We start from the raw sequence: 24,851 nt of genomic DNA on the forward strand, positions 1-24,851 counted from the left end.
TGATGTGGTGACAATACTTTTTGTTTTCTGAATGAATGCTTGAACAGTGCATATTTTTGATCTTGTTGTTTATGAATGTTAAAATTGTTGGCTCTTGAAAGAATGATAAAAAAGAGAAACGTTATTGATGATCTGAAAAATCATAAAATTGATTCTTGAAGTAAGAAAAAGCAGTGAAGAACAAAAGCTTGCGGAAAAAAAAGTGAAAAAAAATTATAAAAGAAAAAAAGAAAAAGCAAGTAGAAAAAGCCAGTAGCCCTTAAAACCAAAAGGCAAGGGTAAAAAGGATCCAGTTTTGAGCATCAATGAATAGGAGGGCCCAAGGAAATAAATCCAGACCTAACCGGCTAAATCAAACTGTCCCTAACCATGTGCTTGTGGCATGCAGGTCCAAGTGAAAAGCTTGAGACAGAGTGGTTAAAGTCATGATCCAAAGCAAAAAGAGTGTGCTTAAGAGCTCTGGACACCTTTAACTGGGGACTTTAGTAACGCTGAGTCACAATCTGAAAAGGTTCACCCAGTCATGTGTTTGTGGCATTTATGTATCCGGTGGTAATACTGAAAAACAAAGTGCTTAGGGCCACGGCCAAGACTCATAAAAGTAGCTGCGTTCAAGAATCAACATACTTAATTAGGAGAATCAATAACACTATCTAAACTCTGAGTTCCTATAGATGCCAATTATTCTAAACTTCAAAGGATAAAGTGAGATGCCAAAACTGTTCAGAAGCAAAAAGCTACTAGTCCCGCTCATTTAATTAGAACTAATATTCATGGATATTTCGAGATTTATAGTATATTCTCTTCTTTTTATCCTATTTGATTTTCAGTTGCTTGGGGACAAGCAACAATTTATGTTTGGTGTTGTGATGAGCGGATAATTTATACGCTTTTTAGCATTATTTTTAGGTAGTTTTTAGTTGAATCTAGCTACTTTTAGGGATGTTTTTATTAGTTTTTATGCAAAATTCACATTTCTGGACTTTACTATGAGTTTGTGTGTTTTTCTGTGATTTCAGGTATTTTCTGGCTGAAATTGAGGGACCTGACCAAAAATCTGAGTCAGACTGAAAAAGGACTGCTGATGCTGTTGGATTCTGACCTCCCTGCACTGGAAATGAATATTCTGGAGCTACAGAAATCCGAATGGCACGCTCTCAATGGCGTTAGAAAGTAGACATCCATAGCTTTCCAGCAATATATAATAGTCCATACTTTATTCGAATCAATACGACGCAAAATGGACTTCAACGCCAGTTTCATGCTGCATTCTGGAGTAAAACGTCAGAAACACGTTACAAACCAGAGTTAAACGCCAAAAATACGTTACAACTTGGCGTTTAACTTCAAACAAAGCCTCTGCACGTGTAAAGCTCAAGCTCAGCCCAAGCACACACCAAAGTGGGCCCCGAAAGTGGATTTCTGCATTTAGACTTATTTCTGTAAACCCTAGTAACTAGTCTAGTATAAATAGGACATTTTACTATTGTATTAGACATCTTTGGATTATTTTTGGATTACCTTATGATCCTTTGATCACGTTTATGGGGGCTGGCCATTCGGCCATGCCTGGACCATCACTTATGTATTTTCAACGGTGGAGTTTCTACACACCATAGATTAAGGGTGTGGAGCTCTGCTGTTCCTCGAGTATTAATGCAATTACTACTATTTTCTATTCAATTCATACTTATTCTTATTCTAAGATATTCACTGCACTTTAACATGATGAATGTGATGATCCGTGACACTCATCATCATTCTCACCTATGAACGCGTGACTGACAACCACTTCCGTTCTACCTTAAAACGAGCGTGTATCTCTTGGATTCCTTAATCAGGATCTTCGTGGTATAAGCTAGAACCCTTTGGCAGCCACTCTTGAAATTCCCGAAAGTCTAAACCTTGTCTGTGGTATTCCGAGTAGGATTCAGGGATTGAATGACTGTGACGAGCTTTAAACTCGCGATTGTTGGGCGTGGTGACAGACGCAAAAGAATCAATGGATTCTATTCTGACATGATCGAGAACCGACAGATGATTAGCCGTGCTGTGACAGAGCATTTGGACCATTTTCACTGAGAGGATGGGATGTAGCCATTGACAATGGTGATGCCCTACATACAACTTGCCATGGAAAGGAGTATGAAGGATTGAAGGAAGGTAGTAGGAAAGCAGAGATTCAACAGCGACAAAGCATCTCCATACACTTATCTGAAATTCCCACCAATGATTTACATAAGTATCTCTATCTTTATTTTATGTTTTATTTATTATTATTTTTGAAAACCATTATAACCATTTGATTCCGCCTAACTGAGATTTACAAGATGACCATAGCTTGCTTCATACCAACAATCTCCATGGGATCGACCCTTACTCACGTAAGGTATTACTTGGACGACCCAGTGCTCTTGCTGGTTAGTTGTGCGGAGTTGTGACAAAGTGTGATTCACGTTTGAGAGCGCTATCATGTTTTTGGCGCCATTGTTGATGATCACAATTTTGTGCACCAACTTGTCAGCCACCTTGTACAGTTCTAGAGGTATGATCCTATGAACTTCCACTTCCTCTCCAATCATGATACTATGGATCATGATAGCCCGATCTACAGTTACTTCACATTGGTTGCTAGTAGGAATGATAGAGTGTTGGATGAATTCCAACCATCCTCTAGCCACAGGCTTAAGGTCCGGCCTTCTTAGTTGAACCGGCTTGCCTTTGGAATCTCTCTTCCATTTAGCTCCTTCCACACAGATATCCTTGAGGACTTGGTCCATCCTTTGATCAAAGTTGACTCTTCTAGTGAAAGGATGCGAATCTCCTCTCATGATTGGCAAGTTGAACGCCAATCTCACATTTTTCAGACTGAAATCTAAGTATTTCCCCCGGACCATTGTGAGCCAATTCTTCGGGTCTGGGTTCATACTTTGGTCGTGGTTCTTAGTGATCCATGCATTAGTCTAGAACTCTTGAACCATTAAGATTCTGACTTGTTGAATAGGATTGGTGAGAGCTTCCCATCCTCTTCTCCTAATCTCATGTCGGATCTCCAGATATTCGCTCCTTTTGAGCTTGAAGGGGACCTCGGGGATCACCTTTTTCTTTGCTACAACTTCATAGAAGTGGTCTTGATGGGCTTTTGAGATGAATATTTCCATCTCCCATGACTCGGAGGTGGAAGCAATTGCCTTCTCTTTCCTCTTCCTTGAGGTTTCTCCGGCCTTAGGTGCTATTAATGGTTATGAAAAATTAAAAAGCAAGGCTTTTTTCCACACCAAACTTAAGAGGTTTGCTCGTCCTCGAGCAAAAGAAGAAAGAAGAGAGTAGAAGAAGAACAGAAGTGGGAGATGGAGGCGTGAGAGGGTTTTGGCAAAGGGGGAAAGAAGTGATTGTGAGGTGTAAAAGTGGAGGAGTAAGTGGGAGGTATATATAGGGTAAGAGGAGGGGTGGGTTCGTGTGAAGTTGGGTGGGTTTGGGAGGAAAATGGTTTGAATTTGAATGGTTAGGTAGGTGGGATTTTATGATGGGTTTTTGGGAATTAGGGGATGGATGTGAGTGGTAAAGAGAATATGGGGAAGAGGGTAAGATTTGATAGGTGAGTGGTGTTTTGGGTAGAGTGTTATAGAGAGGTGTGATGAGGAGAGAGAGTGAGGTGGGGTAGGTGGGGATTCTGTTGGGTCCACAGATCTTGAGGTGTCAAGGATTTCTCATCCCTGCATCTTTCTGGCATTCAAATGCCCTTCGTGTGGCATATCTGGCGTTAAACGCCAGTCTGCTGCCTTTTTCTGGCGTTTAAACGCCAGTCTGTTGCCTTTTTCTAGCGTTTAAACGCCAGCCTGCCTACCAGTTCTGGCGTTTAACGCCCAGAATGGTGCTAGGCTGGGCGTTAAATGCACATTTTGGTATCCTTACTGGCGTTTAAATGCCAGTAAGCTCGTCCTCCAAGGTGTGCTATTTTTGATGCAGTTTTTGATTTTGCTTTAATTTTTGCAGTTATTTTTGTGACTCCACATGATCATCATCCTAAAGAAAACATAAAATAGCAATGGAAAACAAAATGAAAGAGTAATTAATATAGATAAATAAAATTGGGTTGCCTCCCAATAAGCGCTTCTTCAATGTCAATAGCTTGACAGGAAGCTCTTACAGAGCTTCACAGATGCTCAGAGCATGATTGTGGCCTCCTAACACTAAACTTAGAGTTTGGATATGGGGGCTTTGCTTGACTCTGCATGGAGAGAATTGGATGAAGCTTTTCATGCTTCTTCTCCATGTTTACAGAGAAAAATCCTTGAGCCTTAAACACAAGGTAGTCCTCATTCACTTGAAGGACTAACTCTCCTCTGTCTACATCAATCACAGCTATTACAGTGGCTAGGAAGGGTCTTCCAAGGATGATGGATTCATCCTCATTCTTCCCAGTGTCTAGGATTATGAAGTCAGCAGGGATGTAAAAGCCTTCAACCTTTACCAAGACGTCCTCTACAAGTCTATAAGCCTGTTTCTTTGATTTGTCTACCATCTCTAGTTAGATTCTTATAGCTTGTACCTCAAAGATCCCTAGTTTCTCCATTACAGAGAGTGGCATGAGGTTTACACTTGACCCTAGGTCACACAGAGCCTTCTCAAAGGTCATGGTGCCTATGTTGCAAGGTATTAAGAACCTTCCGGGATCCTCTTTCTTCTGAGGTAACTTCAGTTGAACCAATGCATTTAGTTCACTGATGAGCAATGGAGGTTCATCCTCCCAAGTCTCATTACCAAATAATTTGGCATTCAGCTTCATGATTGCTCTTAAATACTGAGCAACTTGCTCTTCAGTAATAACTTCATCTTCTTCAGAGGAAGAATACTCATCAGAGCTCATGAATGGTAATAGGAAGTTTAGTGGAATCTCTATGGTCTCTAGATGAGCCTCAGACTCCTTTGGTTCCTCAATAGGGAACTCCTTGTTGGCCAGTGGACATCCTATGAGGTCTTCCTCACTGGGAATCACTGCCTTTCCCTCCTCTACAAGTTCGGCCATATTGGACGTGTAGATGGCCTTGCACACTCTTTTTGGATTATCTTCTGTATTGCTTGGGAGAGTACTAGGAGGAGTTTCAGTAACTCTTTTACTTAGCTGACCCACTTATGCCTCCAAATTTTTGATGGAGGACCGTGCCTCAGTCATGAAACTGAGAGTGGCCTTAGATAGACCAGAGACTAGGTTTACTAAGCCAGAGAGTATTTGCTCAGAATTTTCTGTCTGTTGCTGAGAAGATGATGGAAAAGGTTTGCTATTGCCAAACCTATTTCTCCCACCATTATTGTTATTGAAGCCTTGTTGAGGCTTCTGTTGATCTTTCCATGAGAAATTTAGATGATTCCTCCATGAAGGATTATAGGTGTTTCCATAGGATTTTCCCATGTAATTCACCTCTTCCATTGCAGGATTCTCAAGGTCATAAGCTTCTCCTTCAGAGGAGGCTTCTTTAGCACTGCCGGATGCAGCTTGTAATCCAATCAGATTTTGAGAAAGCATATTGACTTGCTGAGTCAATATTTTGTTCTGAGCCAATATGGCATTAAGACTATCAATCTCAAGAACTCTTTTCTTCTGAGTCACCCCATTATTCACAGGATTCTTTTCAGAAGTGTACATGAACTGGTTATTTGCAACTATCTCAATGAGTTCCTGGGCTTCTACAGGTGTTTTCAGATGAAGGGCTCCTCCAGCAGAATGATCCAATGACATCTTTGACATTTCAGACAGACCATCATAGAATATACATATGATGCTCCATTTTGGAAACATGCCAGAAGGACACCTTTTGGTTAATTGCTTGTATCTTTCCCAAGCTTTATAGAGGGATTCACCTTCCTTCTGTCTGAAGGTTTGGACGTCTACTCTGAGCTTACTCATCTTTTGAGGTGGAAAGAATTTGGTCAAGAAAGCATTGACCAGCTTGTCCCAAGAGTTTAGACTTTCTCTAGGTTGTGAGTCCAACCATATCCTAGCTCTGTCTCTTATAGCAAAAGGGAAAAGCATAAGTCTGTAGACCTCGGGATCAACCCCACTGGTCTTAACAGTATCACAGATCTGTAAGAATTCAGATAAGAACTGATGAGGATCTTCTGATGGAAGTCCATGAAATTTGTAGTTCTGCTGCATTAGAGAAACTAATTGAGGCTTAAGCTCAAAGTTGTTTGCTCCAATGGCAGGAATTGTGATGTTTCTTCCATAGAAGTTGGAAGTTGGCGCAGCATAGTCACCAAGCATCTTCCTTGCATCTCTGGCATTGTTATTATTTTAGCTGCCATGTCTTCTTCTTTTTCAAAAATTTCTGTCAGGTCCTCTCCAGAGAGTTGTGCTTTAGCTTCTCTTAGCTTCCTCTTCAGAGTCCTTTCAGGTTCAGGATCGGCTTCAACAAGAATATTTTTATCCTTGTTCCTGCTCATGTGAAAAAGAAGAAAACAGAAAAGAAGAGGAATCCTTTATGTCACGGTATAGAGATTCCTTTATGTGAGTAGAAGAAGAAAAGAAGAGAAGAATGAGGTAGAGAGAAAATAAAGAAAATTCGAACACAGAGAGGGAGAGAGGGTTCAAATTTTAAGAAGGAGAGAAGTGTTAGTAAATAAATAAATAAATAGAAAGAGATGAGAGAGAAGGAATTCGAATATTAAATAAAAGGAAAAATATTTTTGTTTTTATTTTAAATATTAGTTAGTATTCGAAAATTAAGAAAGGAATAAAATAAAATTAGAGTTTAAAATAATTAGTTAATTAAAAAGATTTTTGAAAAAGTTGTTAGTGGTTTTCGAAAATTGGAGAGAGAAAAGTAGTTAGGTGGTTCTGAAAAAGATAAGAATTAGTAAACTTTTTAAAATTAAACAAAAAGTCAAGTAGTTAATTGAAAAATATTTGGAAATAAATTTTGAAAAGATAAAAAGTTAGAAAAAGATTTTGAAATTAAGTTTTGAAAAAGATATGATTGAAATCTATTTTGAAAAAGATTTGAAAAAGAAATTTAAAAAAGATTTGATTTTGAAAATTGAAGTTGATGACTTGACTAACAAGAAACTAAAAGATATGATTCTAGAATTTAAAGGTTGAACCTTTCTTAACAAGAAAGTAACAAACTTGAAATTTTTGAATCAAAACATTAATTGTTAGTAATAATTTCGAAAATTATAAAATAAAATTAAGAAAAAGTTTTTGAAAAATTTATTTTGAAGAATTTTTCGAAAATATTAAGAAAAAAAGGGAAAAAGATTTTAATTTTGAAAAAGATTTGAAAAGATAAAAATTTCGACTAACAAGAAACCACTAAATTTTAAAAATCTTTGACTAAGTCAACCCAAAATTTCGAAATTTATGAGTGAAAAGGAAAAGATATTTTTTGATTTTTGAATTTTAATGAGGAAAGAAAAAAAACAAAAAAAATTGACTCAAAATATAAAAATTGTGGATCAAAACCAATGATGCATGCAAGAACACTTTGAATGTCGAGATGAACACCAAGAACACTTTGAAGATCATGATGAACATCAAGAACATAATTTTTTTTGAAATTTTTTTAGAAAAGAAAGACATGCAAGACACCAAACTTAGAAATTTTTAATGCTTAGACACTAACAAATTAAAAATACATATGAAAAACAAGAAAAGACACAAAACAAGAAAATCACAAGATCAAACAAAGACAATCATCAAGAACAACTTGAAGATCAAGAAGAATATATGCATGAGTTTTTGAAAAATGCTAGAAAAATAAAATATGCAATTGACACCAAACTTAAAAATTTGACTCTAGACTCAAACAAGAAACACAAAAATTTTTTGATTTTATGATTTTATTAAATTTTTTTTGAAAGATTTTTGAAAAATTTTTGAAAATAGAACAAGAAGAAAATTACCTGATCTAAGCAACAAGATGAACCGTCAGTTGTCCAAACTCGAACAATCCCCGGCAACGGCGCCAAAAACTTGGTATGCGAAATTGTGATCACACTTTTCACAACTCCGCAAAGCTGACCAGCAAGTGCACTGGGTCGTCCAAGTAATACCTTACGTGAGTAAGGGTCGATCCAACGGAGATTGTTGGCTTGAAGCAAGCTATGGTCATCTTGTAAATCTCAGTCAGGCGGATTCAAATGGTTATAAGGTGTTGATAATTAAAATATAAATAAAACAGAAAATAAAATACAGTTACTTATGTAGTTCCTTGGTGGGAATTTCAGATAAGCGTTTGGAGATTCTTTGTTGCCTCTGAACCTCTGCTTTCCTATTGTCCTCATTCAATCATGCGTACTCCCTTCCATGGCAAGCTGTATGTTGGTGGATCAACGTTGTCAATGGCTACCATCCATCCTCTCAGTGAAAACATGTCCTCTATGGTTTCCTGCATGGCTAATCAGCTGTCAGTTCTGGATCGTGTCGGAATAGAACATTTATTCTTTTGCACACTGTCATTGCGCCCAACAGTCACGAGTTTGAAGCTCGTCACAGTCATCCTATCCAGATTCTACTTGAAATACCACAGACAATGTTTAGACTTTCCGAATCTCAAGAATGCTGCCAATTGATTCTAGCTTATACCACGAAGGTTCTAACGTCACGGATTCAAATGCTCTGTTGTCAGGAGAGGTGATTCAGATCCGTGGGTCAGAGACCAAAGAGAGTATACTACAGCTGTCGTCCAATGACTACGTTGAACATCATGTAGACCGCTTTGTGGTTGTCAGGCACGCGGATCTTGGCTAAGCGAGTAACGAAGATTGGGTGATTGTCACGGGTCATCCCTTCATTCTGAATTATCTGAATTAAGTACAAGAGTATATCTTGGAGGAGAAGTAGGCATGAATTGAATAGAAAAGCAATAATACTTGCATTAATACTCGAGGAACAGGAGAGCTCCTCACCTTAATCTGTGAGGTGTAGAAACTCCACCGTTGGAAAATATATAAGAAAAAGGTCTAAGCATGGCCGAATGGCCAGCCTCCCCAAATAGCATAATACATTCAAAATAAGGTTCAAATACCTGATCAAAGGATCAAAAATTGGTCCAAAGATGTGAATACAATAGTAAAAAGTGCTATTTATACTAAACTAGTAAACTAGGTTTACAAAAAATGAGTAGATAGTGCAGAAATCCACTTTCGGGGCCCACTTGGTGCGTGTTTGGGCTGAGCATTGAAGCTTTCACGTGCATAGGCTCTTCTTGGAGTTTAAATGCCAGTTTTGGTACCAGTTTGGGCGTTTAACTCTAGCTTTGGTGCCAGTTCTGGCGTTTGACGCCAGAAAAAGGGTCTCTGGTGGGCGTTTGGACACCAGTTTGGGCTATCAAATCTCGGGCAAAGTATGAACTATTATAAATTGCTGAAAAGCCCAAGATGTCTACTTTCCAACGCAATTGAGAGCGCACCAATTGGATTTTTGTAGCTCCAGAAAATCCACTTCGAGTGCAGGGAGGTTAGAATCCAACAGCATCTGCAGTCCTTTCTCAGCCTCTGAATCAAATTTTTGCTCAGGTCCCTCAATTTTAGCCAGAAAATACCTGAAATCACAGAAAAACACACAAACTCATAGTAAAGTCCAGAAATGTGAATTTTGCATAAAAACTAATAAAAATATACTAAAAAGTAACTAAAACATACTATAAACTACCTAAAAACAATGGCAAAAAGCGTATCAATTATCCACTCATCAACGACACCACACCAATCTCTGATTTCTATAGAGAAAGTATCTCCATATCTGCCATTAGAGCAAACAACTTTGAGCTTATGCCTAAGCTAGTTTCTCTAATGCAACAGAATTGCAAATTCCATGGACTTCCACTAGAAGATCCACATCGGTTTCTATCTAAATTTTTGCAAATCTGTGACACTGTTAAGACCAATGGAGTGGATCCTGTGGTCTACAGACTTATGCTCTTTCCCTTTGTAGTTAGAGACAGAGCTAGGATATGGTTGGATTCTCAACCTAAAGAAAGCCTAGACTCTTGGGAAAAATTGGTCAATGCTTTCTTAGCCAAATTCTTTCCTCCTCAAAAGATGAGCAAAAGCAGAGTGGAAGTTTAAATCTTCAGGCAGAAAGAAGGTGAATCCTTCTGTGAAGCTTGAGAAAGATACAAGCAACTGATCAGGAGATGTCCTTCTAACATGCTCTCAAAATGGTCTATCTTAGGCATCTTCTATGATGGTCTTTTTGAGATGTCCAAAATATCATTGGACAACTCTGTAGGTGGATTACTCCACTTAAAGAAAATGTCTGCAGAAGCAAGAGAACTCATTGAGATGGTTGCAAACAACTAATTCATGTACACTTCTGAGAGAAATACTGTGAATAATGGGGCAGCTTAGAAGAAAAGAGTTCTTGAAGTTGACACTCTGAATGCCATATTGGCTCAGAATAAGATTTTGACCCAGTAGACCAATATGATTTCTCAGTATTTGACTGGAATGCAAGCTGCAACTGCCAGCACTCAAGAAGCTTCCTTGGAAGGAGAAGCTTATGATCCTGAACAACTGGTGGACGAAATTGTGATCCATGCTCTTTGTACTTGTATGATACTCACAATATTGTATTCTTTATTTTATATGGAATTTGAAATTGGCACGAGTGAACACAACTCCGTTCAACTAACCAGCAAGTGTACTGGGTCGTCCAAGTAATAAACCTTACGTGAGTAAGGGTCGATCCCACAGAGATTGTTGGTATGAAGCAAGCTATGGTCACCTTGTAAATCTCAGTTAGGCAGATTAAATTGGTTTATGGGTTTTCGAAAATAGAAATAAGAAAATAAATAATAAAAAGGATAGAATACTTATGCAGATTCATTGGTAGGAATTTCAGATAAGCATATGGAGATACTGTATGGCTCAAGGATGCCTGCTCTCCCACTGCTTCAACTCAATCCTTCTTACTCCTTTCCATGGCAAGCTGTATGTAGGGCATCACCGTTGTCAGTGGCTACATCCCATCCTCTCAGTGAAAACGTTCCTATGCTCTGTCACAGCACGGCTAATCATCTGTCGGTTCTCAATCAGGTTGGAATAGAATCCCTTGATTCTTTTGCGCTTGTCATCACGCCCAGCCTTCAGGAGTTTGAAGCTCGTCACAGTCATTCAGTCATAGAGTCCTACTCGGAATACCACAGACAAGGTTTAGACCTTCCGGATCCTCATGAATGCCGCCATCTATCTAACTTATACCACGAAGATTCTGTTGGGGAATCTAAGAGATACACATTCAAGCTCTTGTTGCATGTAGAACGGAAGTGGTTGTCAATCACGTGCGTTCATAAGTGAGAATGATAATGAGGGTTACTTATCATCACATTCATCATGTTCTTGGGTACGAATGAATATCTTGGAATAAGAATAAAAGAGAATTGAATAAAAGACAATGGAATTGCATTAATACTTGAGGTACAGCAGAGCTCCACACCCTTAATCTATGGTGTGCAGAAACTCCACCGTTGAAAATACATAAGTAAAAGAGGTTCAGGCATGGCCGAATGGCCAGCCCTCTCCATGATCAAGTGACCGAATAGTCAAGAGATTAAACTGTCAAAAGATGTCTAATACACTAGATAAATGTCCTATATATACTAGACTAGCTACTAGGGTTTACATGAGTAAGTAAATGATGCATAAATCCACTTCCGGGGCCCACTTGGTGTGTGCTTGGGCTGAGCTTGATCTATCCACGAGCTGAGGCTTCTCTTGGAGTTGAACTCTGAGTTATGACGTGTTTTGGGCGTTCAACTCCGGATCATGACGTTTTTCTGGCGTTTAACTCCAGACAGCAGCATGTACTTGGCGTTCAACGCCAAGTTACGTCGTCATTCTTCGAATAAAGTATGGACTATTATATATTGCTGGAAAGCTCTGGATGTCTACTTTCCAACGCCGTTGAGAGCGCGCCAATTGGAGTTCTGTAGCTCCAGAAAATCCATTTCGAGTGCAGGGAGGTCAGATTCCAACAGCATCAGCAGTCCTTTTGTCAGCCTTTTTCAGAGTTTTGCTCAAGTCCCTCAATTTCAGCCAGAATTTACCTGAAATCACAGAAAAACACACAAACTCATAGTAAAGTCCAGAAATGTGAATTTAACATAAAAACTAATGAAAACATCCCTAAAAGTAGCTCAAACTTACTAAAAACTATCTAAAAACAATGCCAAAAAGCGTATAAATTATCCGCTCATCACAACACCAAACTTAAATTGTTGCTTGTCCCCAAGCAACTGAAAATAAAATAGGATAAAAAGAAGAGAATATACTATAAATTCCAGAATATCAATGAATATTAATTATAATTAGATGAGCGGGACTTGTAGCTTTTTGCTTCTGAATAGTTTTGGCATCTCACTTTTTCCTTTGAAGTTTAGAATGATTGGCTTCTCTAGGAACTTAGAATTTCGGATAGTGTTATTGACTTTCTTAGTTACGCATGTTGATTCTTGAACACAGCTACTTATGAGTCTTGGCTGTGGCCCTAAGCACTTTGTTTTCCAGTATTACCACCGGATACATCAATGCCACAGACACATAACTGGGTGAACCTTTTCAGATTGTGACTCAGCTTTGCTAGAGTCCCCAGTTAGTGGTGTCCAGAGCTCTTAAGCACACTCTTTTGCTTTGGATCACGACTTTAACCACTCAGTCTCAAGCTTTTCACTTGGACTTTCATGACACAAGCACATGGTTAGGAACAGCTTGATTTAGCCGCTTAGGCCTGGATTTTATTTCCTTGGGTCCTCCTATCCATTAATGCTCAAAGCCTTGGATCCTTGCTACCCTTGCCTTTTGGTTTTAAGGGTTATTGGCTTTTTCTACTGCTCCTTCTTTTTCTTTCTATATATATTTTTTTTAATTTTTTTTCGAATGCTTCTTTTTTTTTCACTGCTTTTTCTTGCTTCAAGAATCAATTCATGATTTTTCAGATCATCAATAACATTTCTCTTTGTTCATCATTCTTTCAAGAGCCAACAATTTTAACATTCATAAACAACAAGATCAAAAGACATATGCACTGTTCAAGCATTCATTCAGAAAACAAAAGTATTGTCACCACATCAATATAATTAAATTAAATTCAAGAGCTATTTTCGAAATTTATGTACTTCTTGTTCTTTTGAATTAAAACATTTTTCATTTAAGAGAGGTGAAGGATTAATGGATTTTATTCATAGCTTTAAGGCATGGTTACATACTAATGATCATGAAATAAAGACACAAAACATAGATAAACACAACATTAAAAACTGAAAAGCAGAAAGAAATAAGAACCAGGAATGAATCCACCTGAATGAGGGTGGCGCCTTCTTGAAGAACCAATGGTGTTCTTTAGCTCTTCTATGTCCCTTCCTTGCCTTTGTTGCTCCTCCCTCATTGCTCTTTGATCTTCTCTTATTTCTTGGAGAATGATGGAGTGCTCATGATGTTCCACCCTTAATTGTTCCACATTGTGACTCAAACATTCTAAAGAAGTGTTGAGTTGCTCCCAATAGTTGTTTGGAGGAAAACTTATCCCCTGAGGTATCTCAGGGATCTCTTGATTTGCAGCCACATGTTCTACCACTGAGCTATGACGGCTTATATTAGTCTTTCCATCTCCCATGACTCAGAGGTGGAAGCTTTTTGTCTTCCCTTTGAGGTTTCTCTGGCCTTAGGTGCCATTAATGGTAATGGAAAAGCAAAAAGCTATGCTTTTACCACACCAAACTTAAAATATTGCTCGCCCTCGAGCAAGAGAAGAAAGAAGAGAAGAAGAAGAAGAAGAAAATATGGTAGAGAGGGAGAGAGGAATTCGGCTATATGGTGGGATTGGTGGGAAAGAGAAGTTGAATGGTAAAGGTAGGTGGGGTGTATGGGGAAGAGTGGATAGATGTAGGTGGTGAATGAAAAATAGAAGGGATGACCATGAATGGAAAGAGAGAGGGCGAGGTAGGTGGGGATCCTGTGAGGTCCACAGATCCTGAGATGATCCTGTGGGGTCCACAGGTCCTGAGGTGTCAAGGAATTCCATCCCTGCACCAAATAGGCATGTAAATTGCCTTGGCACACCATTCTGGCGTTTAAACGCCCATTGGTGCACGTTCTGGGCGTTCAACGCCCATGTAATGCATGTTTCTGGCGTTGAACGCCAGTTTCATGCTTGTTACTGGCGTTCAGCGCCAGTTTGTCCTCTCTGTGCACATTCCTGGCGTTTAACGCCAGGTTGTTGCTTGTTTCTGGCGTTCAGCGCTAGAATGGTGCTCTGTTCTGGCGTTGAACGCCAGCCAGATGCATCTTACTGGCGTTGAACGCCAGTCTGCGCTACCTCCAGGGTGAACATTTTTTTCTTCTGTTTTTGACTCTGTTTTTTAATTTTTTGATTTTTTTTCGTGACTCCTCATGATCATGTACCTAATTAAACACAAAAATAACAAAGAAACAAAATAAAATAAAATTAGATAAATAAAATTGGGTTGCCTCCCAACAAGCGCTTCTTTAATGTCAATAGCTTCATGGAGCCACAAGGTGATCAGGTCAATTTTAGTGTGTAGTCCCAACACCAAACTTAGAGTTTGGATATGGGGTTTGAACACCAAACTTAGAGTTTGGTTGTGGCCTCACAACACCAAACTTAGAGTTTGACTGTGTGGGCTCTTCTTGACTCTGAATTGAGAGAAGCTCTTCATGCTTACTCTCTTTTGTCACAGAGGGATGGCCATGTGCCTTAAACACAAGGTAGTCCCCATTCAATTGAAGGACTAACTCACCTCTGTTGACATCTATCACAGCTCCTGCTGTGGCTAGGAAAGGTCTTCCTAGGATGATGCATTCATCATCTTCCTTCCTAGTGTCTAGGGTTATGAAATCAGCAGGGATGTAAAGGCCTTCAACCTTTACTAGCACGTCCTCTACTATTCCATAAGCTTGTCTTATTGACTTGTCTGCCAATGTAATGAGAATAAGGCAGGTTGTACCTCAATGATCCCCAGCTTCTCCATTACAGAGAGTGGCATAAGATTTATCCCTGACCCCAGATCACATAGAGCTTTTTCAAAGCTCATGGTGCCAATGGTACAAGGTATTGAGAACTTGCCAGGATCTTGCTTCTTTTGAGGTAGAGTTTTCTGAATCCAAGTATCTAGTTCACTAATGAGCAAGGGAGGTTCACTTTCCCAAGTCTCATTACCAAACAGCTTGGCATTCAGCTTTATGATAGCTCCTAAATATTGAGCAACTTGCTCTCCAGTCACATTTTCATCCTCTTCAGAGGAAGAATAGTCTTCAGAGCTCATGAATGGCAGAAGGAGGTTTAATGGAATCTCTATGGTCTCTAGATGAGCCTCAGATTCCTCTGGATCCTTAATAGGAAACTCCTTCTTGCTTGAGGGACGTCCCAAGAGGTCTTCCTCACTAGGATTTTCGTCCCCCTCCTCCCTTGTGCATTCGGCCACATTGATCACATCAATGGCCTTGCACTCTCCTTTTGGATTCTCTTCTGTATTGCTTGGGAGAACACTAGGAGGAGTTTCAATAACTTTCTTGCTCAGCTGGCCCACTTGTGCCTCCAGATTTCTAATGGAGGATCTTGTTTCATTCATGAAACTGAAAGTAGCCTTTGATAGATCAGAGACTATACTGGCTAAATTAGAATTGTTTTGTTCAGAATTCTCTGTCTGTTGCTGAGAAGATGATGGATATGGCTTGCTATTGCCCAGCTTATTGCGTCCACCATTGTTAAAGCCTTGTTGAGGCTTTTGTTGATCCTTCCAGGAGAAATTTGGATGATTTCTCCATGATGGGTTATAGGTGTTTCCATAAGGTTCACCCATGTAATTGACCTCTGCCATGGCAGGGTTCTCAGGATCATAAGCTTCTTTAGAAGCTGTCTCTCTAGTACTGTTGGATACATATTGCAATCCATTCAGATTTTGAGAGATTATGTTGACCTGTTGAGTCAACATTTTGTTCTGAGCCAATATGGCATTCAGAGCATCAATTTCAAGAACTCCTTTCTTCTGAGGTATCCCATTATTCACAGAATTCCTCTCAGAGGTATACATGAACTGGTTATTTGCAACCATGTCAATGAGTTCTTGTGCCTCTTCAGGCGTTTTCTTCAGGTGAATAGATCCACCTGCAGAATGGTCCAATGACATTTTCAAAAATCCAGAGAGACCATAATAGAATATATCTAATAGGGTCCATTCTGAAAACATGTCAGATGGACATCTTTTGGTCAGCTGCTTGTATCTTTCCCAAGCTTCATAGAGGGATTCACCATCTTTTTGTTTGAAGGTTTGAACATCCACTCTCAGCTTGCTCAGCTTTTGAGGAGGAAAGAATTTATCCAAGAAAGTAGTGACCAGCTTATCCCAGGAGTCCAGGCTATCCTTAGGTTGTGAATCCAACCATATTCTAGCTCTGTCTCTTACAGCAAAAGGGAAAAGCATGAGTCTGTAGACTTCAGGATCAACTCCATTCGTCTTTACAGTCTCACAGATCTGCAAGAACTCAGTTAAAAACTGATAAGGATCTTCAGATGGAAGTCCATAAAACTTGCAGTTTTGTTGCATTAAAGCAACTAGTTGAGGCTTAAGCTCAAAGTTATTGGCTCCAATGGCAGAATGGAGATGCTTCTTCCATCAAACTTGGACGTTGGCTTTGTGAAGTCACCAAGCATTCTCCTTGCATTATTATTATTATTTTCGGCTGCCATCTCCTTCTCTTGTTCAAAAATTTCTGAAAGGTTGTTTCTGGATTGTTATAATTTAGCTTCTCTTAATTTTCTCTTCAGAGTCCTTTCAGGTTCTGGATCAACTTCAACAAGAGTGCCCTTTTCCCTGTTCCTGCTCATATGAAGGAGAAGAAAACAAGAAAAGAAAGAGGAATCCTCTATGTCACAGTATAGAGATTCCTTTATGTTAGTAGAAGAAGAAGGGGTATAAGAAAGAAGAATGGATTCGGATTTTTGGATGAAGGGAGGTGAAGAGAAGTGTTAGTAATTAATTAATTAAATAGAAGAAGAAGAGAGAAAGAGAATTTCGAAATAGTTTTGAAAAAGAGGTTAGTGATTTTCGAAAATTAAATATATAGATAATTAAAATTAAAATTTAAAACAATTAAAAAGAATTTTTGAAAAGAGAGAGAATTTTCGAAAATTAGAGAGGGATAAGTAGTTAGGTAGTTTTGAAAAAGATAAGAAACAAACAAAAAGTTAGTTGGTTGATTGAAAAGATTTGAAATCAAATTTTTAAAAAGATAAGAAGATAAGAAGTTAGATAAGATATTTTGAAATCAAATTTTGAAAAAGATAAAATTTTTGAAAAGATAAGATAAAAGATAAAAAGATTTAATTTTAAAAATTTGAAATTATTTACTTCACTAACAAGAAACTACAAGATAAGATTCTAGAACTTAAAGATTGAACCTTTCTTAACAAGAAAGTAACAAACTTCAAATTTTTGAACCAATCACATTAATTGTTAGTGAATTTTCGAAAATTAGATGTAAAGATAGGAAAAAGATTTTTGAAAATATTTTGAAAAATAATTTTGAAATTTTCGAAAAATAGAAAAAATGAAAAAGATATGATTTTTGAAAAGATTTGAAAAGATAAGATTTTTAAAATTGAAATTTTGACTTGACTTGTAAGAAACAACTAATTTTTAAAAATTTTTGACCAAGTCAACCCAAATTTCGAAAATTTGGAGGGAAATAAGGAAAGATATTTTTTTGATTTTTGAAATTTTTAATTATGAGAGAGAAAAAACAAAAATACTCAATGCATGAAATTTTTAGATCAAAACAATGAATGCATGCAAGAATGCTATGAATGTCAAGATGAACACCAAGAACACTTTGAAGATCAAGATGAACATCAAGAACATAATTTTGAAAATTTTGATGCAAAGAAAACATGCAAGACACCAAACTTAGAATTTTTTTATACATAGATTCTAACAAACAAAAAATGCACATGAAAACAACAAACAATACAAACAAGAAAACATCAAGATCAAACAAGAAGACTTGTCAAGAACAACTTGAAGATCATGAAGAACACTATAAATGCATGGGATTTTCGAAAAAAATGCAAGAAAAATTTTAAAAGCATGCAATTGACACCAAACTTAAAAATTAACACAAGATTCAAACAAGAACATAGAATATTTTTTATTTTTATGATTTTCTAATTTTTTTGGATTTTTATTAATTTTTGTTTTCGAAAAACATTTTTGGAAAAGCGAAAAATAAAAGAAAAATTTTTGAAAAAGATTTTTGAAAAGAAAATTACCTAATCTGAGCAACAAGATGAACCGTCAGTTGTCCATAATCGAACAATCCCCGGCAACGGCGCCAAAAACTTGGTGGACGAAGTTTTTGATCACTATGTTCTTCTATCTTTTGAGCTTTAGTATGAATATACCCTTAGGGCACTGTTTATTTTCTTAACTTGAATTCACAACTCCGTTCAACTAACCAGCAAGTGTACTGGGTCGTCCAAGTAATAAACCTTACGTGAGTAAGGGTCGATCCCACAGAGATTGTTGGTATGAAGCAAGCTATGGTCACCTTGTAAATCTCAGTTAGGCAGATTAAATTGGTTTATGGGTTTTCGAAAATAGAAATAAGAAAAATAAATAATAAAAAGGATAGAATACTTATGCAGATTCATTGGTAGGAATTTCAGATAAGCATATGGAGATACTGTATGGCTCAAGGATGCCTGCTCTCCCACTGCTTCAACTCAATCCTTCTTACTCCTTTCCATGGCAAGCTGTATGTAGGGCATCACCGTTGTCAGTGGCTACATCCCATCCTCTCAGTGAAAACGTTCCTATGCTCTGTCACAGCACGGCTAATCATCTGTCGGTTCTCAATCAGGTTGGAATAGAATCCCTTGATTCTTTTGCGCTTGTCATCACGCCCAGCCTTCAGGAGTTTGAAGCTCGTCACAGTCATTCAGTCATAGAGTCCTACTCGAATACCACAGACAAGGTTTAGACCTTCCGGATCCTCATGAATGCCGCCATCTATCTAACTTATACCACGAAGATTCTGTTGGGGAATCTAAGAGATACACATTCAAGCTCTTGTTGCATGTAGAACGGAAGTGGTTGTCAATCACGTGCGTTCATAAGTGAGAATGATAATGAGGGTTACTTATCATCACATTCATCATGTTCTTGGGTACGAATGAATATCTTGGAATAAGAATAAAAGAATTGAATAAAAGACAATGGAATTGCATTAATACTTGAGGTACAGCAGAGCTCCACACCCTTAATCTATGGTGTGCAGAACTCCACCGTTGAAAATACATAAGTAAAAGAGGTTCAGGCATGGCCGAATGGCCAGCCCTCTCCATGATCAAGTGACCGAATAGTCAAGAGATTAAACTGTCAAAAGATGTCTAATACACTAGATAAATGTCCTATATATACTAGACTAGCTACTAGGGTTTACATGAGTAAGTAAATGATGCATAAATCCACTTCCGGGGCCCACTTGGTGTGTGCTTGGGCTGAGCTTGATCTATCCACGAGCTGAGGCTTCTCTTGGAGTTGAACTCTGAGTTATGACGTGTTTTGGGCGTTCAACTCCGGATCATGACGTTTTTCTGGCGTTTAACTCCAGACAGCAGCATGTACTTGGCGTTCAACGCCAAGTTACGTCGTCATTCTTCGAATAAAGTATGGACTATTATATATTGCTGGAAAGCTCTGGATGTCTACTTTCCAACGCCGTTGAGAGCGCGCCAATTGGAGTTCTGTAGCTCCAGAAAATCCATTTCGAGTGCAGGGAGGTCAGATTCCAACAGCATCAGCAGTCCTTTTGTCAGCCTTTTTCAGAGTTTTGCTCAAGTCCCTCAATTTCAGCCAGAATTTACCTGAAATCACAGAAAAACACACAAACTCATAGTAAAGTCCAGAAATGTGAATTTAACATAAAAACTAATGAAAACATCCCTAAAAGTAGCTCAAACTTACTAAAAACTATCTAAAAACAATGCCAAAAAGCGTATAAATTATCCGCTCATCAACAACCCATGATGGAAGAGGTGAATTACAAGGTAGAACCCCATGGAAATACCTACAACCCCTCATAGAGGAATCATCCTAACCTTTCATGGAAGGATCAACAGAAGCCTCAGCAAGGCTTTAATAATAATCAAGGTGGAAGAACCCAGACTAGGTTCAACAACAGGCCACCATTCTCATCTTCTCACGAACATATGGAGACTCCTAAGAAGAGCCTTTCTGACTTAGTCACTATAGTCTCCAACCTCTCTAAGACCACTCATAGTTTCATAATTGAAACCAAGTCCTCCATCAGAAATCTGGAAGTACAAGTTGGTCAACTGAGCAAGAGAATCCCTGAACACCTCCTGATACTCTTCCTAGTAACACTAAAGTGAACCCAAGAGAAGAGTGCAAGGCCATTGATGAGCGGATAATTTGTATACTTTTTGGCATTGTTTTTAGTATGTTTTTGATATGATATAGTTAGTTTTTAGTATATTTTTATTAGTTTTTAATTAAAAATCACTTTTCTGGACTTTACTATGAGTTTGTGTGTTTTTCTGTGATTTCAGGTATTTTCTGTCTGAAATTGAGGGATCTGAGCAAAAATCTGATCCAGAGACTCAAAAGGACTGCAGATGCTGTTGGATTCTGACCTCCCTGCACTCGAAGCGGATTTTCTGGAGCTACAGAAGCCCAATTGCGCGCTCTCAACGGCGTTGGAAAGTAGACATCCTGGGCTTTCCAGCATATAATAGTCCATACTTTGCCCAAGATTTGATGGCCCAAACCGGCGTTCAAAGTCACCTCAAGAAATTCCAGCGTTAAACGCCGGAACTGGCACCTAATTGGGAGTTAAACGCCCAAACTGGCACTAAAGCTGGCGTTTAACTCCAAGGGGAGTCTCTACACGAAATTGCTTCATTGCTCAGCCCAAGCACACACCAAGTGGGCCCGGAAGAGGATTTTTATGTCATTTACTCATTTCTGTACACCCTAGGCTACTAGTTTCTTATAAGTAGGACCTTTTACTATTGTAGAAAAATCTTTTTGATCACTTTTAGATCTCTAGATCATCTTTGGACATTTTAGTTCTTAGATCATTGGGAGGCTGGCCATTCGGCCATGCCTAGACCTTATGCTTATGTATTTTCAACGGTGGAGTTTCACACCATAGATTAAGGTGTGGAGCTCTGCTGTACCTCGAGTATTAATGCAATTACTATTGTTCTTCCATTCAATTCCACTTGTTCTTTTACCAAGATATCACTTGTTCTTCAACATGATGAGGTGATGATTGACGCCCATCACCATTCTCACTCATGAACAAGGTGACTGACAACCATTCTTGTTCTACACGCATTTGAGGCTTAGTGAATATCTCTTGGATTTCTGATTGCACGATGCATGGTTGATCGCCTGACAAGAGTGCTCGCCTGACAAACGAGCCAACCATTCCGTGAGATCAGAGTCTTCGTGGTATAGGCAAGAACCGATGGCAGCATTCAAGAGAATCCGAAGGTCTAACCTTGTCTGTGGTATTCTGAGTAGGATTCAATGATTGAATGACTGTGACGTGCTTCAAACCTGTAACCTACTGGGCGTTAGTGACAGACGCAAAGAGTTATTCTATTCCGGTAGGGGAGGGAACCAAACCGGTGATTGGCAGCACTGTGACAGAGTGTGTGCATTAGCTTTCACTGCGCGGATGGGAGGTAGCTGCTGACAACAGTGAGACCCTATACGAGCTTGCCATGGAAAGGAGTAAGAAGGGTTGGATGAAGACAGTAGGAAAGCAGAGAGACGGAAGGGAAGGCATCTTCATGCGCTTATCTGAAGTTCCTACCAATGAATTACATAAGTATCACTATCTTTATCTTTTATGTTATTTTCGTTCATCACCATATATATCTGAGTTTGCCTGACTAAGATTTACAAGATGACCATAGCTTGCTTCAATACTAACATCTCCGTGGGATCGACCCTTACTCACGTAAGGTTATTACTTGGACGACCCAGTGCACTTGCTGGTTAGTTGTGCGAAGTTGTGTAATGCCATGGTATTGAGCGCACCAAGTTTTGGAGCCATTACCAGGGATTATGAGAGTTGTGAAAAGTATAGTCACAATTTCGCGCACCAAGTTTTTGGCGCCGTTGCCGGGATTGTTCTAGTTTGAGCAAGCCTTTGGTAACATCAGTGCCAAGATCCGGCAACAACATCAATTTTGGTGTTATTGGGGATGTTCAGGCTGGACAACTGACGGTTCATCTTGTTGCTTAGATTAGGTATTTTTTTTCGAAATTCTTGAAGATGAATTCTAGAGTTTCATGATGATTTGTTGAAATCTGGCTGGCTGAGAAGCCATGTCTAATCTGATTGGACCGAGGTTTCAACTTATCACCACAAGAGCTTGTTGATTTCGTATCAAATCTTGCTTTTGGAGCAGTGATTTGCTAAGGCTTGGCTGACCTTTGGTCATGTCTAGTGTTTTGGACCGAAGCTTTCTTTGGAAGCTTGGCTGGCTGTGAAGCCATGTCTAATTCCTGGACCGGAGTCTTAGACTAGCATTGCACTGATTCCTGGAATTCTCATTAAGGATTTTGATACCTTTTCCCATTTAATTTTCGAAAAACACAAAAAAATTGCAAAATCATAAAAACCAAAAATATTTGATGTTTCTTGTTTGAGTCTAGAGTCTCATCTTAAGTTTGGTGTCAAATGCATGTTTTTGTTATATTTTTCGAATTCATGCATATAGTTCTTTGTTTTGATCATTGAATTCTTTTGGCTTGAGTGTTTCTGTGTCTCATATAGTGTCAGTAGTACATAAACTGCTAAGTTTGGTGTCTTGCATGCATTGTTATTTGATTCTTGTTGCATTTTGATTATTAAAAATCCAAAAATATTTTTAATTTGTGTCTTTTCAAGTCAATGATACAAGGGATTGAAGATTCAGAACACACTGCAGAGGAATTATACAGAAAAAGCTGAGCATTCAAAATGCCCAGTGAAGAAGGCAGACTGGCGTTTAAAACGCCAGCCAGGGTACCTGGTTGGGCGTTTAACGCCCAAAAAGGTAGCATTTTGGGCGTTAAACGCCAGAATGTATACCATTCTGGGCGTTTAACGCCAGGATGGTGCTAGGAGGAAGATTTTGTTTTCAAATCAATTTTTTTTCAAGTTTTCAAAGTTTTTCAAAATCAAATCTTTTTCAAATCATATCTTTTCAATCAAATGGTTTCAAAATCAATTTCCTTCCTTTTTCAAAGATACTTCCTAACAATTAATGATTTGATTGAACATCTCAAATTTGTTACCTTTTCTGTTGAGAAAGGTTTAATGTTTGAATCATATCTTTTCTTGTTAGGCAAGTCACTAATTTTCAAAATCAAATCTTTTAAAATTATTTTCAAATCATATCTTCTCAATCACATCTTTTTAAGACCATAACCTTTCAATCATATTTTTTTTTATCATATCTTTTTCAAATTAGTTTTCAATCAAATTCTTTTTAGTTTCTAATTTCAAAATCTTTTTCAATAATCACTTGATTTCTTTTCCACTTTGAATTTTCGAAAATTATCAATCAAATTTTCAAAATGTTTTCAAAATCTTTTGATTGAATTTTCGAAAATTCTCTTCCCTCCTTCTCACATCCTTCTATTTATGGAGTACCACTCCTTCTAAATGCATGATTCGAACCTTATCTAATTAAAGTTCGAATTCTTCTTCTCCTTCTTCTTTCTATTTCTCTTTTCCTCTGACATTTCAAGGAATCTCTATACTGTGACATAGAGGATTCCACATTTTCTTTTTCTCTTCTCTTTCATATGAGCAGGAGCAGAGACAAAGGCATTCTTGTTGAAGCTGATCCTGAACCCGAAAGGACCTTGAAGAGAAAGCTAAGAGAAGCCAAAGCACAACTCTCTTTAGAGGACCTGACCGAATTCTTCAAAGAAGAAGAACCCATGGCAGCCGAAAACAACAACAATGCCAATAATGCAAGGAAGGTGCTGGGTGACTTTACTGCACCTACTCCCGACTTCTATGGGAGAAGCATCTCTATCCCTGCCATTGGAGCAAACAACTTTGAGCTTAAGCCTCAATTAGTTTCTCTAATGCAACAGAATTGCAAGTTCCATGGACTTCCAATGGAAGATCCTCATCAGTTTTTAGCTGAATTCTTGCAAATCTGTGACACAGTCAAGACTAATGGGGTTAACCCTGAGGTCTATAGACTGATGCTATTCCCTTTTGCTGTAAGAGACAGAGCTAGAATATGGTTGGATTCTCAACCTAAAGAAAGCCTGGACTCTTGGGAAAAGCTAGTCAATGCCTTCTTGGCAAAGTTCTTTCCACCACAAGATGGAGTAAGCTTAGAGTGGAAGTCCAAACCTTCAGACAGAAGGATGGAGAATCCCTCTATGAAGCTTGGGAAAGATACAAACAATTAATCAGAAGATGTCCTTCAGACATGCTTTCTGAATGGAGCATCATAGGTATTTTCTATGATGGTCTCTCTGAACTATCTAAGATGTCCTTGGATAGCTCTGCTGGAGGATCTCTTCATCTGAAGAAGACGCCTGCAGAAGCTCAAGAATTGATTGAAATGGTTGCAAATAACCAATTCATGTACACTTCTGAAAGGAATCCTGTGAACAATGGGACTAATCAGAAGAAAGGAGTTCTTGAGATTGACACTCTGAATGCCATATTGGCTCAGAATAAAATATTGACTCAACAAGTCAATTTAATTTCTCAAAGTCTGTCTGGAATGCAAAATGCACCAAACAGTACTAAGGAGGCTTCATCTGAGGAAGAAGCTTATGATCCTGAGA

At 38.5% G+C, this 24,851-nt stretch overlaps 3 non-coding genes across 3 annotated transcripts; 1 reads left to right on the top strand and 2 right to left on the bottom strand.

The window, feature by feature from the left end:
- Positions 1-5,798: 5,798 nt before the first annotated feature.
- Positions 5,799-5,902, top strand: LOC130954996 (small nucleolar RNA R71). Its single transcript, XR_009076551.1, has one exon. It is a non-coding gene; the product is annotated as a small nucleolar RNA R71 (small nucleolar RNA).
- Positions 5,903-10,047: 4,145 nt separating this feature from the next.
- LOC130947444 (small nucleolar RNA R71) lies at positions 10,048-10,156 on the bottom strand. The gene has a single exon (XR_009072681.1). It is a non-coding gene; the product is annotated as a small nucleolar RNA R71 (small nucleolar RNA).
- A 14,229-nt stretch (positions 10,157-24,385) lies between these two features.
- On the bottom strand, positions 24,386-24,493 carry LOC130951338 (small nucleolar RNA R71). Its single transcript, XR_009073936.1, has one exon. It is a non-coding gene; the product is annotated as a small nucleolar RNA R71 (small nucleolar RNA).
- Positions 24,494-24,851: the final 358 nt, after the last annotated feature.

Source organism: Arachis stenosperma, chromosome 1 (assembly GCF_014773155.1).
Source record: "Arachis stenosperma cultivar V10309 chromosome 1, arast.V10309.gnm1.PFL2, whole genome shotgun sequence".
Taxonomy (NCBI): Eukaryota; Viridiplantae; Streptophyta; class Magnoliopsida; order Fabales; family Fabaceae; genus Arachis; species Arachis stenosperma.